General features: G+C 33.7%; 1 protein-coding gene across 1 annotated transcript in view; it reads right to left on the bottom strand.

Moving 5' to 3' along the window:
* The window catches only part of LOC107449530 (monocarboxylate transporter 10), a 198,939-nt gene that overhangs the window by 11,863 nt on the left and 165,327 nt on the right, over positions 1 to 21,749 (bottom strand). The gene's annotated exons all lie outside the window — the stretch shown is intronic.

The following is a 21,749-nucleotide window of genomic DNA, read 5'->3' as shown; positions in this document are numbered from 1 at the left end:
TACTTTTAGTTGAGATTGGGTGAAATCTATATTTGTTCACACCTCAAAAATACTTATTCGCTTGAAGTGTAAAAAAAAGTAGTCTGTACACCTCAAAAATAATCTCTTTAAGCTGGTTGCTCTAAAGTAGATTTCCAACCCCATCAAATGTGAATAAAACAATTCATACACCTTGATTACACACCTTGAGAGGTTCATCCTTTAAGGTTGTTTTTAAAGTCAGCTTCAAATAAACCTTAAATAAACCTTGACACTTCAAAAAAGCCTCAAATAAACCTCAAAACGACCTAAAATTTTTGTAAGGGAAGTAGCATTTGTCATTCTATATAATGCCTATTTATTATATACCTGTACAATACCTAAGCATTCTGCATAATGACGGAGTTTCATACTTTGCCAGTAAGATATACATTAATGTTTCCATATGCATGCATAAACCTGTAAATATTAATCGCAGTGCTTAGCCGATAGTTGTTATTTGATAAATGAATAAAATAAACACTTTTTTTAAATAATAACAGGAAGGAACAAGCAGCGTATTATTTGGCAGAAAACATCGTCCACTACTTGATTGATTAACAAGGTCAATCACGAAAAGTGACATTCATTTTTCAAAGGAAAAAACCCACAAACACGAAAAGAAAATCAATTTCTCAGAAAAGAGTCCGGCGATTCTCCTTTTAAGAGAAGATCTTCCAAAGGAAGAATCTTGCCAAAGTAGATTTATGGTTCGCTTTATTTGATTTGGGTCACATTAAGATCCAAAAGAATTACCGAACCTTATTTATCAAAGAGCGAAAAAGTTGCAATTATCATACATTTCACACTTAATACATGTCTATTTTGGTGGCGCTTACACACCTTTCTTTTCTACAAAGCCCAACCCAAGGCTGAGATAAAGCGTTAATTTCTTTGACAGGATATTAAGTTCCTCCAGGCATTTATCGGTGCTTTATATACCCAAGCCGATAAGTTTGTCATATTCATGTCCTAACTAATCGGCAGTAAAGATGATTGCAGGTTTTGTGCCTGAATGTAAAAAACGAATAATGCAGTTCGTTATCATCATCGAATTCGCTTTCAAAGATTAGTTATTACACGCCTCGACATTTTAAGTAGAAACTTCTTATAAATATTTTAATTTCCAAAGTATTGCCTGAAACTTAATCATATATGATGAATTTTGATGTTCCATTAAAGTTAAGAAATGATTTCTGAACTTTGCCCGAAGAAAAAATCAAAAATTTCAGCGCAAAAGAAATATGTATGCTGATTTGTGTATATTAACTAAGGAGAAATCTGATGTTTATGTAAATTGAACATGTTCCTTCCAACTTGACTTATGGGAAATTACGAGTTTAAGTTCTTATAAATGACGGATTAAATACGATAACAAAAATATAAGCTTTTTAAAACAGATATTAGTTAAATGACTAAAAAATGATTCCGACTTAATATTGAATTTTTTTTAAAAATGATAACTGAGCTAGTTTTTAAGCTTTGTACTCTTGATATCTTCGGATTTCAAAAATTCAATGTTTTACTATCCCAGGACAAATAATAATCTTCAAATAATCTTAAAAACAATTTTGTTTTTATATTAACAAAAACAAATCGATGAGTATTACGAATCATTTCAGATTTATTAAGATCAGCTACAGCTGAGTAGAAAATTTATTTGTGAAAATGAAAACTATTTGGGATATTATTTTTTAATACTATAAGAAGTACTTCAACCCTGCATTGCTTGCCCGCACAGAAATACGCAAAAGCCAAGAATTATGTATCGGTTTTAATGACACATGAATTTTTAACCATTCGTAGGGTAGAAAAATGTGAACCAAATTTATGTTAGGAAGAGCTATAAGAATTGCAATCATCTTATGCACCCCAAAACTTAGGTGATCTTTGATTTTGTGATGAACTATACTTAGTTAAAAATTCATAACTTTATACCAAAAAACTCCTTAGTGTATCTACAAATCATTACAAATTCAGTGATTTGTATAGTTAGAAAGATTTCGTATTTTTACGTTACATTCCGTACCCTCTCCCGGATGCTAGATTTAAAAAAATTGCGCATGCACACTTAAAGTGCCCATGCGTCAATTCTGATGAAATTCGCATACCGTCGTGAAAAATATCCAACATATAAGAAGGAAAATATAGGTCATTTTGTAAAAACCCTTAAGTATTTATCGCTAGGTAGTGGATTATCTTAACTTCGATCACAAAATCAAAACAAACATTTGCAATGGATGTGGATCTTATGGAAGTTAAACTTCTTTCAACTAAATTGAATAAATGGAAAAAATGTATTCCATAATTTTAGATATAAAAAAAGATTTTCACTTTTTTATGGACCTAGTGCAATTAGAGAACTATAATTCTAAATTAAAACCAATTAAATTTTTTATAAAGTGCATTCATTAAATACTAATACTATTATTTGTAAAATCACACGATTCGTTTTAGCATTTCGTAATAACGAATCCTCCTTCTTCATTTGGCGTTGGCGTTCGCCTTAATCTATGAGCAACACATCATTTAATTTATTTTACCTGATAACCATCGTTGAACAACAGACCTAATTTTGATTTTACGACTACCAATGCTTTGTAATTTTGAACCCAATCCAGAAGACAAGGTTACTCGAGAACAAATAGTGACAGTAAGTTTGCCTTCGTGGGGGATTTTCTTGATTGAATTAACCACATTTGCGTTACACATGGAGAGAGAAACCACTAAAACCTCCCACGGTTAGTCTGATGGCAATGATTCGTTTACCACTGAAGATGTTTTACGTCAGCGCTGGTCGGTGTGAGCTGGGTGTGGAATTTGTATCGACCAGTCATCGCTAGGATTTGAGCCCGGTTGAGACGAACGCTGCAACCCATGAGCCACCACGGCTCCAGTAAAATATTATTAATGTTAATTTAGACTTAATCAAGCTTAAAGAGAAAACAACATTCAACAGCTATGCAGAGCATGCTTGTAGCTTTGTAAAAAGACCTCTACAAAACGTAAAAATACATAGGAACTTAAACTAAAAAGAAATGAAATAAAATAATAATAATAAAGCAAACATGCGCTGTAACTTCAAATTTTACGTATGGGAGCGTATGGAATCTAACGCGAATTTCCAAAATATCCCTATTATTAAGAGACATCTTTATCCCATCCCTCTAGAAAGGGTTTAAAGCTTTTAATGCTGAGTTGCTAGATTGAAAAACCTTACAAAATTTAGTTTTATTTTTTAAATTTTTTTAGCCATTTTTAACAATGTATATTTTTTAAAATTAAAACTTTACTACAAATTTAAGCTGTAGTTTTTTTAATATATTTGTTTACTCACTAATGAAAGGTCGGTTGTTTTCGAAAAACAATTGCATCAAATAAACCTCCAACTTTTGATCTGCTTTCATTAAAAAGTTTATAAGAGATCCTTTCAGCACATTTTGAGATAAAATTTATATAAAAAAAAGACATAATATAAAATAAAATACAAAAAAAAAATCAAGAAAAAAAATTGAAGAGCATTTTTAATGATGTTTATCCTACACGACGATTTTATTATGTATCAATTTTGTACGAATAAGTAGATAGCCGCTCTCAAGCAATTAGTACATAATTAACAATTTTTTGAAATATTCTATTACCGTATCATGTTTCACACAAAATTTATATTTTGTTATATTAATACCACACCACGTATTAGATCACAAAACAAAATTTGCAATTCATGTCTAGCAATTCAATACTAAAACAGCATCACTTTTGGCACAAAAATGCTTTGTAAATCACGTTTCAGCAATTATTGGCGATCATAAGAAACAAAAAATCACGTCTTATGAACAATAAAATTTAAATACTCTTTAATAAATACCCCTAATTTCGCCCTCTTATGAACAGTCCTACCTGAAGGCATCAAACGTTTATATACAAGTTCCCTATAATTCGCAGTTATTATGCCCGCCTTGGATAAACGTGACTGCCATACAGCATTGCATTTATACCATCCACAATAATCAGTCCCACACATAGTTTCAAACGGGTGAAGAAATTTATGGCACTCTTTATCTGTGAACTGTTCACTTAGTAAAGTCAGAGACATCTTTATAAAGAACTATCTTCAATGGTTTTCTTTGAAACCATCATTTGGCAAATAATTGCGAGTTTCGCGGATGGCTTTATCAATGGCCCGAATAGAAAAGAAATAGGTTTGATCCTGCAAAGACTTTAAAAGATAGGATTTATTTTTTAAACAATTATATTTATCTTGCAAGATTCATCAACAACAACTAAATTTTTGCCACTATTATTTATAGTTATCACTTTTTTTTCCAAGTTTTAAATTGTTTAGGTTTTAAATCGTTATAAGACAAATAAGTTGGGTTTTCTGTCTGGCTTAAATAGTCAGTTCTACCAGAAAGTTTTGCACGCGAAAGTACATGCCTCATTTTACAGTAATGCAAAATGTTGGTTTATAAAAGAAAGTGGTAAGGTATTTATCATTTTATGTTCCAGCTGAACCATTACCTCCTACATCGGAAAGCCTCCACACGGCTTTTTAAAAGTAGTCTGCGCAAACTATTTATAAAGTGAATCAGTTGTGCACATGAATCAAAATTCTTTTTTAACCCTTTCGCGCCGACTGTCACAAATACGTGACAGCAAAAAACCGTATCAATCAGGGTAAGAAGATAAAACTGGTAATCAAACTATTTCTTTAGCAGTTTATTTGTGGGCGGAGTTATAATTTTTTGATTTATTTAATTCACCATTACTTTGTTCAAAATAAAACTATTTAGTTATACTTTGAATTAACATTGATTATATATATGATTAAACTAACAATAATTAAAATAAAAGCAAAGTAAGTCTGTCAAATTAGTAACGACTACATTTAAGTTACCGTTTTTTATTTAATTGCAACTTGATTCTGATTTTGTACGAATGCTTTTCTGAATCACCCGTCCCCAAGGGGTTAAAAGTAGACTGTTGACTGTTGATGATGATGTGGGGGGATCTCTGCTACTCGCTTTTATCCCCCTTGCTGTAATTTTTAAAAGTACTTGAGAGAAATTTATGATACATATTTGAGAATTGAATCTGCAGTGGTAGACAAGTAAATAAGACAAACCAATCATGTTCAAAAATCAAACAAATTTTTAGATATATATTTACTACCACTATTGTATTTTTACTAGATTTTGTAATAAATGCTTGTTCCGTAAAATTGTTTACCTTCATAGTGGTCTGATCAGGCAATCTACAAATCACCGTGAGGAGGCTTTCAGTTATTAGACGCGTTGGCTGAACCATCACCTCTTATATCAGAAAGCCTCCACAAGGTATTTCATAAGTAGTCTGCGCAGACTACTTAAAATTGTAAACCAGTTGTGCGCATGAATCGAATTCTATTTTTAAAGTAATTGAGAGAAATTCATCACATGTATTTGAGAATTGAATCTGTAGTGGTTGACAAGTGAATAAGACAAATCAATTACATTAATATTTTTTTTTTTTAAATTTAGAAATATATTTGCTACAACTTTCTTATTTTCATTAGATTTTGTATTAAATGGCTCTTTCGTTAACTGGCTTGTCTTAATAGTGATCTATTTGTACTACCTATAAAAAAAAACGTGTGGAGGTTTTCAGTTGTAGGAGACGTTGGCTGAATCCTTTGACACAGGTGGGACACCGGTGTCCATTTTATACATATGTATTTTTCTTACGATCTAATTAAAAGCTAAAATATATAATTGTATATTTTAATTATAAATAATATTCTAATAGATTTCAAAAATAGGATTTCCTCTACCTGAAAAAAATTTGTGACAGCTTAAATTTTTAAAGACTACTGAAAAATGCAAGATTTCACTTTAGCATTACAAAATTATTTTCAAGGCATTTTTTGCAAACACCATACCTGCCAACTCTTCCGGATTTTCCGGAAGATTTTATTTTCATATTTAAAATGGTAGTAATTATATACTATTTTTTTCTTTTATAATCTTAATTTTTAAATGATATTGATCACCACTATTCTTACAAAAATTAAGCACTTATATTCATATGCGTTACCAGACCTGCCAACTTTTAATCCCTTCCATTATCATTTTTCCCAGTGGTATTAAAATGGAATTAAAACATCAATTTTAAGCAAACAAATACGCTGTATTTAAAATAAATTAAGTTGACAACCATGATAGTAACGCATATTAATATATAAGCTTAATTTTGTAAGAATAGTGGTGATCAAAATCATTTAAAAATTAAATTTATAAAAGAAAAAATAGTATATATTTACTACCACTTTAAATATGAAAATAAAATCTCCCGCAAAATCCGGGAGAGTTGGCAGGTATCCGTTACGAATTTGGTTGTGAAAATAAGTTTTCTCAAATACAACGTATTTGTTTTCTTAAAATTGAAGTTTTAATTCCATTTTAATACCACTGGGAAAAATAATAATGGAAGGGATTAAAAGTTGGCAGGTATGAAACACGAAATATTTCCTTGAAATTACAGATTTATTGGTAGGTAAAAACATCTAGAGTAATATCACTTTAGTCGCCACTTTCCAGACCATGGGAATCCCGTTTAAAAAACCGTAAGATTATCAGAATTATCTTTGTACTAAAATATAAATTCCAAAACAAATAGTTTGAAAAAATATTATTCATGTTCAATAATTTATCAATAATTGATTTCGCAAATTAAATATATTTCAATGATGAATAACTGTCTCTAAATAACTACAAAATTGAAAAAAATTTTCGTAGGAAGTGTGCAGCGTTTGGAAGATTTTACCTTTATATCAGCTTAGTTATATAGCTTAATTATATATATATATATATATATACAGGGAGGGAGAGAGCTCCTCCCCCCACTCTTGACATACCCTCGCGGTCACTGCATTTATAATGGATGTTGATTCCACATTAAAACAGAAATTTTCTCACAAACCCTCCAATAAGTGTAGAAAACGAGGGAGACTCAGACTGAAAAAGATGAAGTCAATGGAAACAGACTTTCTTGGAGTACGAGGAAAGAAATGGGGCACAAGTATCAAGAATAGAATTCTGTGGAGTGGAATTATAAGGAAGGCACTGTCCCTCCCAGGGCTGTGTGGCCAAACATACTGATGATGAATAACTCTAAAATGTGTGCTTATTAAGAAAACTTACGTTTGATGTCTAGTTTCGTACTATAAAAAGGATAATTAATACAAGTGATTAATTAGTACTTTTTAAATATCTTTCTCAAAATAAGAAAATTTTGAATCTTGATGGTTTAATCAAGTCTTGCAATCGATAAGCTATTAAAGTCTTGTGAGCTATTTGATTTTATGATTATAACTATAATTTTTTTAATTTAATGTATTACTTTTTTTTATCAGAGTAATGATAAAAATAATAAGGGCCGTAAGGCCTCAGACGCCCAGTTCCACTACAACGAACGAACGAATGATAAAAATAATAAAACATTAAATAACAATAAATAAAATAAAATTTTAATGATTCTTAATCACTAAGTAAATGAACTATTTTGATTTTATGATTTTAACTATAAACTTTTTATTTAATGTATTAATATTTTATAAAAGTAAATTAAGAAATAATAATACATTAAAAAAAATAATCCAATCGAATAAAAGTTTAATGGAAATTAATTTTTTATCAATTAGTTGCACTAAATCGTGAGAAAATAATGCCTTTGAAAAAAATTTTGGTTAACTTTTCAAATGCTTAACAGCGTATGTTGAAGAGGCCCTTGAAGTTTTCGACAGCAAAAAATTCCACGTATTTATTTTGGAGAAGAGCAAACTAAATTTTTTCAAAAATTATCATGCTTAGACGTTAGTAAGTTCACCAAGATACAGTGCTACCGACAGACTGGTTATGTAGCTAGATAGTATTCATGTACAAAATTCATGGTTTAATGTAATTTGAATTTATCAAAAGAAAAACAATTTTATTTACCATCGCAAATCAATAATTGAAACATATGTATGTAATGAGTTAAAAAAAATTAATTTAAATTGTTGGAAAGTTTCGTAATATTCGTAAAATTCTTCCATCTTTAGTTTTTTTTTCACTCTAAATCCTTCCCCCACAAGCATACAAGTTGGCAACTGTAAACCAATTCCAATATTAAAATTTTTTTTCTTCATGTAATGACTAGTTTCTGAGCATTCTTCAACGCTATGCTACACAAAGCAAATTAATTTAAAGTTCAATGCACTGAAAATCATTGAAAAATCGACGAAATGCTAAACTATTTAAGTATTTGATAAAATCAGTATTACAAATCATGATCAATTTTGCATGAAAAATAAGACATCACGATTCTACGCTTAATGTCGAAGAAAGCATACACTCGTTCTTCCAATCAAAACAAAAAAGATTTCAGTCTGAACTAGATTCACGATTCGGCAAGTATAATTGTAGGTTCCTTTCAGAAACTCTATCGATTACGATGCAAAATCAATCGATCATTCTCTTCCATCAAAATCAGCTCAGTTTTTTAATTCGTGTATTCGTTTGCAGTTTAAGTGTAATTTCATTGCTCAAAAGCGTTAAGCTTAACACCGTGAGTAGAATATGATTGAAGGAATCGAACAACTCAGCATTTGATTCGATGTCACGATATGGCTGTTGCCAGATGGCGGCGTTTAGAAAAAATAATAATCGTTTGGCATTCTTACTAATGATTACTTAGTGTCAGGATTATACATTTAAATGAATTCAAACGTAAAAGAGCATTAATGTTCGCTCAAAAAGAAATTGAATAAGGATGTGTTTTAGAAGGAAATTTAGAATTAATCTGGGATGTTGAGTTTAGTCGTTAAATCAAATATTCGACACGGGTCTTTTCAAAGCCCCGTCGCTCATTCCAAGAAGAATTTTTCTTACTCTTTTTATTATCTTGTACTATATCAATACATACAGGACTGCGAACTTTATACACATTTCGGGTAGGTTTCTTCTAGTTGTAGCTAAGTTTACGTATTTTTTACATTTATAACCATTGAACTGCCGACCCAATTTTGAATTTACGACTACTAATAACTAGCTTAGCCCCGCCAACGCCTCCTATAACTGAAATCCTCCACACGGCTTTTTATAGGTAGTCCGATCAGACCACTATGAAGTATATCCACTTACCGAACGAGTCATTAAATACAGAATATATTTAAAATAAGAAAGTGGTAGCACATATATGACTGAAAATTAATTTTATTTATGAATATTATTGGTTTGCCTTATTCACTTGTCAACCACTACAAATTCAATTCTCAAATATATAAGATACATTTCTCTCAATTACTTTTATAAAAGGTTTTGGGTTCATGCTCACAACTGGTTCGCTTTTTAAACAGTCTGCGCGGACTACTTATAAAAGACCGTGTGGAGGCTTCTTGATGTAGGAGGAGATGGCCCCGCCCGACCACGCAAGTTTGCATCCGGGTGACAGTTCAATCCCATAAGCAAATATATTAAAAAATTTTAGATTACAGTTTTAACAAATAGGAAGAATATTAAATATGAAATACAGAAGACAACGTTACTTAGAAATGAACTAAATACAAACAAACATTACAAAGAAAATAAACAGTATCAAACAGAAGAGATCAGTAGGGGTACAAAGTTAATAAAAAGAAATAATTAGACATGGCTAAATATAAGATGTTTGTAACTCAAAATATAATCACAGTTGACAGTTAAGGTATCAAATTCCAGGAAAAGATTTTTTTTAACACAATAAATGTATAATTAAAAGTACGTAAAAATGTACAAGCATAACAATGAGTATGTACATTGAAAGACAGGTGAATAATTTATGACGCCTGGTGCAAAGGCCAGCAGTCTCTCCTGAAGACAAAAATGTCATACTCTAGGAACACTAGTGATTAAAAGTTCAAAATGAGGAATCACGTAGGGGCAAAGATCGACAAAAAGCATGAAATTAAAATGCAAAAAAAAAAAAAACAACAAATAGTTTAAGAGAAAATTCAAGTAAAAATCAAACCATAACAGGTAAATCAATAAGAGATTTAAAGTATGTCTTTCCCGACAGTACGCAGCAAGAGGCCATCAAGATTCAGAGAGGTGCCTTACTACAAAACATTTTTCACACTATTTCCTCAATTACTTTTTTTAATTTTAGGGTTTGACCAATGTTGCCTAATAAACTCATAAGTGGTTTTCGAATGAAAAAATTTCTCTCTAGTGTGTTTAAAATTTGCACAATCGATTAATATATGTTCCCAATCCTCAACAAGTTGACAGGTACGGCACAGCTGAGCTCCCTCGAAAAACCTGGCCGGAGCTTACGACTACTAATGTTCAACTCCGTAGTTTGGTAACTTCGAATCCAATCCAGAAGACAAGGGAACTCCAGTATCAAGTATTGGGAGAAATTTGCCTTCGTGGAGAACATTTGGATGGAATTAACCAGCAGTTGCGTTACATGGAGAGTAGAACCAGGAAAACCTCCCGCGGTTAGTATGACAGCAACGGGACACTAGCCCATGATCTGTCTACCATTGAAGATATTTTATGTCAGAACTTTGTTTCCACTTGCCATCGCTGGGATTCGAGACCGTGTCTTCCATTGGAAGGCGAGCACTCTATCCCCAGAGTCACCACCACTACGTTATTAACATATGAATTTTAGTTTTATAAATCTAATTAAGCTATTTTTTAAACTTTATTCATACAACCGTCGTTGAACAGCCGACCCAATTTTGTGTGTTTACGACTACTAATGATTAACTCCGTAGATTTGCAATTTTGAACCCAACCCAGAAGACAAGAGAACTGGGAGAAATTTGCCTTCATGGAGGACTTTTTGATGGATGCGAACGCTATATCCCTTGAGCCATCGCGGCTCTAATTAAGTTATTGTCCACCCCACTGCATCAAAATGATTCAAAAATTCATATAAAAAGTTACTTTGTTTCAGATTTCTCGCGCCGAGGCTTTTAATTCACATTAGGCAATTCGCAATTCTTGCTGATGCTTTAAAGTTATCATGTTGATAATTTTGGCTACTCAGGAAAGGTAACTGTCGGCATTAACTCTTTCTGATGCAGGGTAGTCAGTCTGGCGACACTAAATCCACAAATGTTGCAAAGCATTAGAAATATGATACTAATTGCGTTTAAACGTTTAGTAACTTCTAAACTTTAAACAACAAAGAGATAAAGTTTGTTGGTTTACATAAAATGTATTGTTTAAAAGAGCACTTGCTTATGTCTTGCCTGACAAAAAGTTTCTTTCGAAATTTGTTGATCTGGAAAAGGACTAAGCAACTCAGCGCGATTCGAAAGTATGAAAATAAATTTTTTTCAAAGGATTACCTTTACGACGACAATTTTTCTTTCATTTAAACAATTAAAAAGTATTATCCTGATTTCAAATAGCTTTTAGCTCTATTTATTAAAGAATAAGTTTAATTGAGAGTCAATTGCACGTTTTTAATAATTATTCGTCTTCGGTTTCTTACGTCAAGTCAACAAAATTTAAATTAAGGCTCCTCTATTAGGAGAGCTGAACAATTCGCCATTATGAAGCAAACAAGTTCGCTAGTTAGGTAGTGCTAACATTAGCATGAGAGTTTGAAGACCATTTAGATACTTAAAAACGTTGATAAAGGTAGATGTGCAGCGATGAAAGAAGAGTAATTTCGTTGATGTCATGGATCACTTCGGCGTTGGCAATATATTTCAAAATCGCACCAAGCGTATAACGTATACCAGGGGGATTATTAAACAGCTTTCTGATTTTGAAATTGCGTTTAGAATTTTCTTTTAGGAAACTGTATTTATTTATTTACCATAATTACAATTTAAAAATGATAATTATTTTTTTTTCTAAGAGCTTATTTACATACTGTAGAAGATATAATTTAATATTTCTTTGTAAGTATGAATATACTCTTTCTTTATGAACTAAACCAATGGCCAAATTTTCCCGAATTCACGGAGAATCCATCGAGTAGGTAATTATCATGTCTTCCTTACTTAATAAATAGCCTTCGTGATCTTCACTAATTTTTGCTGACACAATTTTTTCGTTAACTCCTTTTTGTTCATTTTTTACTCGTTTTCAAACATGATATACCCATTATACGTCTATTTATTTTACTTCACCTTTTATGTTTCCATTTTGCTTGTAATGTGTCTTAGAAATGACATGAAAAAGGCCTCTTTATTTCTAGAATTTATCGGTTGTAATTTGGCGGTAAATAATTGGCAAGCATTTTTTTTCTTCTTCTGTGAAGCTTTTTTTTTCTCATCTACCAATTATGCGTATGAATACAATGATATATTGAATGGATAAATTTTACCTTCTGTTTCTGACATCTGCGTATTTTCTCATTTTCTGGGTTCGGCTCTAAGTTGTTATTATGTTATTTGTTACACCAAGTTTGTGATTAACTAGTTTTACCATGTTGCAACAATGACTCTATTATATTTCATAATTAATATTATGCATCAGAAATGGTTAAATACATTATATAACATTCATGAGCAATTTAGATTTGATATATGTCTCCATTAAACTCAGCATTATTCATATTATATATAAATATACACAGGTTTAAAAAGTTTAAAAGCCTCTTCTGTTGATTTATTTATGGCAATCAAATATGCAGATGGTAGATATGATGCCTAAATTTTTTAGTATTTTTAGCTACTTTCTGTTTTTAACATAAACGGTCAGCTAAAATTAAATAAAGATTTTTCGTACCAAGAACACTTGATATCTTAAATCATAATAACTTAATATTTTAGCGAAATAAAATATTTGAAAAAATAATAATAAATTTAAATGTTTACAATTTTTTTGTAAAAGGAATCATGTTTCGTATCTTTATAAAATATTTGGAGCTCAGTATTTTCAGGCAAAATTAGGAAGAAAAAGAAACATGCATACATTAAGATCTTAGTGGATGATGTAGGAAAGTTACATTTTTGAGAGTATTTATGAATCAGGGAAAATAACATAAAATGGTCGCATATATGGTTATGTTTAATGTAACGTAATTGATTTTGATTTCACTTTAATTTTAACATAACTAATCAGCATAAGTTTTGAATATGATTGCATGATTTTTATTTCCAATTAAGTAGTGGCAAATAAAGTAAGGCAAAGGATTAATAGTCCCGTCTTCTAATGAATTTATTTTATTATATAACCGGTATTAAACAGCCGACCGAATTCTGAGTTTACGATTACTAATGTTCAACTCCGTATCTTTGAAATTTTGAGCCCAATGTAGAAGACAAATATACTTCTGGATCAAGTATTGGGAGCATTTTGCCTTGGTGGAAAACTTTTTAATGGAACTAACCCCATTTGCTTTACATGGAAAGGAAAACCACGACAACCTTCTACGGTTATTCTAGTGGCAAGGGGACTGTTTAATACTACAGTCCACAGATGGCGCTTTGCGCATCCTAATTAATTATTCATTGAGCTTGAGAAAATAAATAGTGTATGTGTATCGATTCCTGTGTGTGGAGTGTTTCAATGTTTTCGATGTATATTTCAATATTCTAAGTCATCTCCGATTCCAGTAAATTGTGACAAATTCTAACTGATTTGTGAGATGTCTAAACGTTCCACCGTTAATTTTATAGTTCCAAGTCCATACAACAACCGAGTCAGGTAAAAATTTATGAAACATTCTTTTTCCCGCTATTTGCTAAATCATTTGGTCAAGTCTCGCCGGAACCCAGCTGAAATATTCTAATTCAAAATTCCTGGCTTGTTGTTGTTTCGGCAAATATTTTTTCTAAAATATTGTCATAATTCAATAAAAAAGTAACATTCGAATTTTATTCATACATGCTAAGCTTTAAAACGAAAGAAATGTTCGAAGTGTAATATTTCAAATTCAAGTGTATTCAAAAGGGTTTAATCTGCTTAAATGTGCTTATTTACTTATTTGATTGATTAATTACTTATGTGCTAAATTACTGATGTATTCTGCCATTGTCATTCCTGTAATATAATTTACAAAAAACTTTCGTTTTCCCCTTCCTTTTTATTATTGTTTTCTTTATTACTGTTTCGTTTTATACCGCTTTAATTCTTTTTGCAATTTCGCATTCTCCCCCGTTCACGTTCACAGGCGTCAGTGGAATCATTTTGTTTGGGCTAGACAGTTAGACTTTAATAAACAACTCTGTTCTGTGGTTTTGATTTAATAAATTATTTTTCTTATTCTAATATATTCTAATGGATATGGAAGCCTTGTTAAAGAAAAAAAAGAGTATTAAATCATCGATTACTAAATTGCAAAAGAAAACAGAAGAGGAAATTGGGAATTTAAACAATGCGGGTTTATTGGCTCGGAAAAATAGATTTTTGGAATTTAGAACTGAGGCAAAATATATTTTAGATTCTATTATAAGTATTTGCGAGGAAAAGGATGAGGAAACTTATTCTACGGAAAAGGACGACATTTTAGATGCGTTAGAGTCAGTACTTGTCGATATCGACACCCGGCTTTTGCCTCCCGTAGTGAATTCCAGTTTTGAGGTTAAAAACCAAAGTTCTGGCCAAGCTTCTGCCTCATCTCAGTTTGCTGAAGTGAAACTTCCTACGTTATCTTTACCTTCATTTTCTGGTGCAAATGAGGAGTGGCTTGCCTTTTCCGATCTTTTTGAAGCTGCAGTTTCGAACAATCAAAATTTGACGGGAGCGCAAAAATTGCAATATTTAAAGGGGAGTTTAAAATCAGATGCCTTAAAAATCGTAAACTCTTTATCCATTACAAATGATAATTTCGAAATCGCTTGGAAATTGCTAAAAGATAGATACTTTAACAAAAGAGAAATTATGTCCTCCTTAATGAAAAAGTTTATCAATATAACGCCCTTGAGTGGAGAATCATCCACACAAATTTTAAATTTGATAGATTCCACTAAGGAATTCGTAAGAATGTTAGAGTCCCTGGAATACAAGGTTGATCCAACTACAGATACCCTTTTAATGCACATGATATTGTTCAAGCTTGATGCAAATTCAAGAACTTGGTTTGAAAGAACCTTTCAAACTGACGTCATTCCAAAGTTGGACGAACTGTTGCAATTCCTTGCAACACAAGCTAGATCTATCCCGAGTTCAACTACTAAGAGAAACATTCAAAGAAAAGTGACTTTGGTCGCGTCCAACGCCCAGTCACGATGTCCTCTATGTAATGGAGATCATACATTGTCGAAATGTGATACGTTCTTAAAATTATCAGTTCAAGGCCGTTTAGATTTCGTTAAATCGAATAATGTTTGTTTTAACTGTTTAACTCGATTTCACAGTGTGAAAACTTGCAACAGCAAGTTTAGATGTAAAAGGTGCAAAAAAACCCCACCACTCTTTACTTCATATCGAAAATGTTAGCGATAGGGGAAAACAGGGTGCTATAAATAAGTCAAATTCTAGTGAACTTTCTATCAACGCTCCTGTGTTTTCGCCTGCCCTTATTCCAAGTACTAGTCAATTAAGTGATAATTCTAGAGTGGTAGATGTTACATCGTGTATTTCGGGTGTGGGGCCAGACGTTCAAACTCTCCTCTGCACTGCTCTGATTCAGGTGAGAGATATTTGGGGTAACTATCAGACCTGTAGATGTCTTCTGGACAGCGGTAGCCAGGCTTCGCTTATTACAAATGAGTGTATTGAGAAATTGGGCTTGCAAAAGGAAAAGGCCAATGTTCGCATTTCGTGCTTAGGCGCATCCAATACGCGTACAAATGGGTTTGCTGAGATTCAATTCACCTCACATTTTTCATCTCAAAATTCCTTTCATGCATCCGTCTATGTGATTAACAAAATTGTAGGCATGATTCCACATCACGACTTAGATTCCTCAATGCGCGAATTATTTGGGGATATTTCTCTGGCTGATCCAGCATTTTACAAGAGTGCTCCGATTGATGTACTCCTTGGTGTTGACCTTACTTTGCCATTGCTAAAGGGTCAAACATTATCGTTAGGTAAGGATAAGCCATTTGCCATTCGTTCAGAACTGGGTTGGATAATTGGTGGTAAGGCAAATTCTGGTGGTCAAAATTCTCTACATGTCAATTATATTCAGTTAGAATCGGATCTTCTAATCAATAAATTCTGGGAATTAGATTCTGTACCATGCGTCAAACCCTTAACTTCTTTAGAAGAGGCTTGTGAAGATCATTTCGTAAAGACACATTCTAGGGATGAGAATGGCAGATACACAGTAAGGTTGCCCTTTCACACTTCTCCCACGCGGTTAGGTAATTCAAAACAAAATGCAATTCGTAGGCTAATCAGCGTGGAACGTCATCTCATTTCTAATCCTGAGAAATACAACCTCTATCGAAAATTTATGAAGGAATACCGTGATTTAAATCACATGGAACTGGTTCCGGACTCTGACATTAATAAAATCGAAAGTTTATACCTTCCTCACCATGGAGTTGTCAGAGACACTAGCTGCACAACAAAGCTTCGTGTAGTTTTTGATGCTTCCAGTAAAACTTCATCCGGATTCTCTCTCAACGATCTGCTCCTGGTTGGTCCAAGAGTGCAACCAGAACTTTTCCCTATTCTCATCCAGTTTCGACTTTTCAGTGTAGCCATTTGCGCTGATGTTGAAAAGATGTTCCGCCAGATTAAAGTTCATGAGGAAGACGTAGACTGGCAAAGAATTCTTTGGAGGGATTCTCCAACCGAACAAATAAAGGAGTATCGTCTTATTACCGTTACGTACGGGACGTCCTCGGCACCATTCCTCTCCACGAGAACCTTACGACAGCTTGCCATAGACGAACAAGAAAATTATCCAAACGCTTCAAGAGCCACCCTTTGTCATTTTTACGTTGATGATTTGCTGAGCGGGAGTGCAACAAAGGAGGGAGCCATTCAACTGGTGTCCGAACTGCAGGAGATGATGAAGAGAGGAGGATTTTCTCTACGCAAATGGGTGTCAAATGATCCTGACGTACTAGCAAACGTTTCGGAAGAGTTAAAGACCGTTGATTCCAAACACATGATCAACGACGACCAACCGGTCAAGATTCTGGGAATAGCTTGGCTTCCAGATGTTGATACTTTCACCTTTACCATCACCGTCAATGAGAGCGACGTATGGACTAAACGCAAGGTACTTTCCGAAGTCGCAAAAATCTTTGACCCCTTGGGCTGGTTGGCACCTACAGTTATCACTTCCAAAATCTTCCTCCAAGAGCTTTGGAGTCATCATCTAGGCTGGGATGAGGAGCTACCAGACTCTCTGGCAAGTCAATGGAGAGTATTCCAGAAACAGCTTCCTCTACTTACAAATATCAAGATTCCACGCTATATCCTCATTGCACAGGCTACCGTCGTACAAGTACACGGATTCTGTGATTCTTCAGAAAAGGCCTACTGTGCTGCTATATACATTCGTTCCAAAGATGCAAACCAAGTCGTGACATCTAGACTGCTAACTTCCAAGACACGTGTCTCTCCAGTGAAACCACAGTCTCTACCTCGACTGGAACTCTGTTCTGCCTTACTTCTGGCCAATTTGTTACAAGCTACCTTGCCAACACTAACTGTACCAATCTCTGAGACATTTGCATGGTCTGATTCCAAGATCACACTGGCATGGTTGAAGTCCGAACCAAGAAGATGGCAACCGTTCGTAGCAAATCGAGTAGCACGAATTCAAGAGCTGACTCCTAACGTGCACTGGAACTTTGTGAGCGGTTTGGAGAATCCAGCTGATTGTGGAACGAGAGGGATACCACCAACTAAACTAGAAAAGTGCGACTTGTGGTTCAACGGACCTGATTGGTTAAATAGTTCTACCTTTCCTAATGGAAGGTTTGAAGATGATCCACAATTAAAAGAAAACATGACTGCCGAAGCCAAAATTACCAAGCTGGTAATGTTGAATGTAGTTGATGCTACTTTCAAGGCAGAGTTTTTTCAAAAATTCTCGTCTTGGAACAAACTGAAAAGAGTAGTTGCCTATTGTTTTAGATTCATGAAGAACTGTTCTGTCGCTGCAGATAAAAGAAACAAATCCTTCTTAACAACGGCAGAATTGAATGAAGCCGAGAAGAGAATTGTCAAATTCATCCAACAAGATCATTTTCCGACGGAAGTCTCCTATCTTTCAACAGGCAAGCAACTTCCTTCGAATAACAAGCTTATTCCCTTGACTCCGTTCTGCGATGATTCCGGAATAATTCGTGTCGGTGGTAGACTGAAAAATTCAATGCTTCCAGAATCAAGGAAGCATCCCATCCTGCTTCCTAAAACCGACCATGTTGTGAACTTACTTATCACGGATTATCACTTGAAACTTCTTCATGCCGGACCGCAACTTCTCCTAGCAACTCTCAGAGAGAAATTTTGGATTCTCTCAGCCAGAGATGCAGTTAGAAGAGTGGTGAGAACATGTATCCCATGCTTCAGAAATCGTCCAAGGCTCGCCGAGCAAATCATGGGAGATCTTCCAGAGTCCAGAGTTTGTCCCTCTTCTATTTTCCAACGAACTGGTCTGGACTTCGCCGGCCCATTCTTAATACGGAGCTCCAAGGGAAGAGGCAGCCGCAATACTAAGTGCTACATATGCGTCTTCGTCTGCCTCGCAACGAAGGCAGTTCACCTTGAAGTCGTCAGCGACTTAACCTCAAAAGCATTTATTGCTTGTGTAAAAAGATTTGTGGCACGCAGAGGTAGACCTTCAGATATCTTCTGCGATCAAGGGACCAATTTCTACGGAGCTAGCAGAGATCTCAAAAAGGAGTTCCGGCAGTTGATGAAGGAAGATGCCCTTCAACAATTCCTGGTAACAGACAACATCGCCTTTCACTTCAATCCTCCATCTGCTCCCCACTTCGGAGGCATTTGGGAGGCTACAGTGAAATCGTTCAAATTTCATTTGAAAAGAGTTGTTGGAGATGCTAGTCTCACCTTCGAAGAACTGGCCACGCTGTCATGCCAAATCGAGGCATGCCTTAACTCAAGACCACTATGTGCATTATCTAGCAGTCCAGATGATCCGTCTGTTCTGACACCTGGATATTTCCTGATAGGAAAGGCATTGACAGCTATTCCACAACCTACGGTTCCAGACGACATCCGTCAATGCGACCGTTGGCGATTACTTACAAGAATGACCCAACATTTTTGGAATAGATGGTCTTCTGAGTATTTGACATTGTTACAATCAAGATCGAAGTGGCGTATCTCTAAAAAGAACCTTGACATCGGAGATCTTGTCTTAATCAAAAACGACAACTTACCCCCACTACAATGGAAGTTAGGGAAAGTCACGGAAACGTTCCCTGGTAAGGACGATAAGGTTCGTGTGGTTAAAGTAAAAACTCATACTGGGGAACTTGTGAGACCTATAGCAAAACTGTGTCCTCTTCCTATAAACACTTGAACATTTGAAATTATGTATGTAAAACCAGTTGCCTAATTTTATTAATTGAAGTGTGCTTTATTGTCAATCGATTACTTAATTATTGTTTAACTAAATTCATTAATTTGAAACCCCTCCGTGTTTCAAGGGGGGCGGTATGTTTAATACTACAGTCCACAGATGGCGCTTTGCGCATCCTAATTAATTATTCATTGAGCTTGAGAAAATAAATAGTATATGTGTATCGATTCCTGTGTGTGGAGTGTTTCAATGTTTTCGATGTATATTTCAATATTCTAAGTCATCTCCGATTCCAGTAAATTGTGACAAATTCTAACTGATTTGTGAGATGTCTAAACGTTCCACCGTTAATTTTATAGTTCCAAGTCCATACAACAACCGAGTCAGGTAAAAATTTATGAAACATTCTTTTTCCCGCTATTTGCTAAATCAGGGACTCTAACCCATGATCCGTCTACCACTGGGGATATTTTAAGCCGGCGCTGTGGTCAGTGCGAGTCGGGTGCGGAATTCGTATTAACCAGCCATCGCTGGGATTCGTACCCGGTTCACCTCGTTGGGAGGCGAGCACTCTTTCCTCTGAACTACCACGGCTCTTATAAATCTGTTTTATAACCGTAATTGAATAGCCAACCCAATTTTGAGTTTACGACTACCAATGTTTAACTCTGCAGCCTTGTAATTTTGAACCGAATCTAGAAGACAAGGGAATTCATTGATTAACCCCTTGGGGACTGGTGATTCAGAAAAGCAGTCGTACAAAACCAGAATCAAGTTGTAATTAAATTAAAAACGGTAACTTAAATGCAGTCGTTGCTAATTTGACAGACTTACTTTGCTTTTACTTTAATTATTGTCAGTTTAATCATATATATAATCAATGTTAATTCAAAGTATAACTAAATTGTTTTATTTTGAACAAAGTAATGGTGAATTAAATAAATCAAACAATTATAGCTCCGCCCACAAATAAACTGCTAAAGAAATACTTTGATTACCAGTTTTATCTTTTTACCCTGATTGATACGGTTTTATGCTGGCACGTATTTGTGACAGTCGGCGCGAAAGGGTTAAGTATAGGGTGAAATTTGACTTCGTGGAAGACTTTTTGATGGAACTAAGTTTTCCTCCTCACGGTTTTTTGTAGGTAGTCCAATCAGAACACTGTGAAGGATATCGGCTTTCCGAACGAGTCACTTAATACAAAATCTAGTTTAAATAAGAAAGTGGTAGCAAATATATGACTAAAAATTTGTTTTATTTATGAATATTATTAGTTAGCCTTATTCACTTGTCAACTACTACAGATTCAATTCTCAAATATATATGATGAATTTCTCTCAATTACTTTTATAAAAGGCTTTGGGTTCATGCGCACATCTGGTGCACTTTTTAAACAGTCTGCGCGGACTACTTGGACCGTGTGGAGGCTTTTTGATGTAGGAGGTGATGGGCTGACGCTAAGATAACTATCACATATGAGAACGTGGTTCATTCATTCAGCTTTTCAAATCTTCAATACAAATAAGTAATATTTCAAGTCCTTTTTTTTCATACTTTTCAAATTTAAACTTGTGCTCCAATTAACGACATTGGCATACGTATTAGTTTATGCTTATTAACTTACTTATTTAAACTATTTCCATAATAATGTTCCAAAAACGATATTCTTCACGTCTCTTCGTGTTAAAATGACAATAGCTTCGTTATTAAACATGAATCAAAAATTTTAAAAAAGTTTTCTGGAATTCACGAAGAAAACTTTGATAAAACCAATATCATTTAAAAAATTATATTTTTCGATATTTTGCCCTCTGTGTGTGAGGAATTGTTATATTCTTATAAAAGTATTAAATTCAGGAGATTATATCTGAAGGATTATGAAATTTCCAAAAAAGAGTAACTGAAATAAAACCTGGTACTCCCAATCTAAAATAAAATAGCGCAGTTTATATCCTATAGTCAATAAAATTTTATGGTTTCTCTATTGATTGCTTCTTTTAGTTTTTAAGAACTTCTAAATGTAGATAAAAAAATTCTCTTAGGTTTTTCATTTTCATAGTAAACCTAAGGACGTGCAATACAGCTTTAAAGGGATAGAAATAGGCATACGTATATTTTAAATAACGGTCAGATCTGAAAATCAGGTGGAAGAGAGTAAAAAAAAATGGCGGTGAAGTGATTTTTAATTATATCTAGTTTTCTAAAGAAGTAAAATAAACTCCCGTTTTACTTTTAAAAAAATATTCCATAGTATTATTTACTTTTTCTTGGGTAAACAAAATTCCTGTATAAATGTTATTGCTGTT

Source organism: Parasteatoda tepidariorum, chromosome 5, assembly GCF_982258835.1.
Source record: "Parasteatoda tepidariorum strain Cologne lab strain chromosome 5, Ptep-v5.0, whole genome shotgun sequence".
Lineage (NCBI taxonomy): Eukaryota > Metazoa > Arthropoda > Arachnida > Araneae > Theridiidae > Parasteatoda > Parasteatoda tepidariorum.
This window is presented reverse-complemented; position numbering and strand designations above follow the sequence as displayed.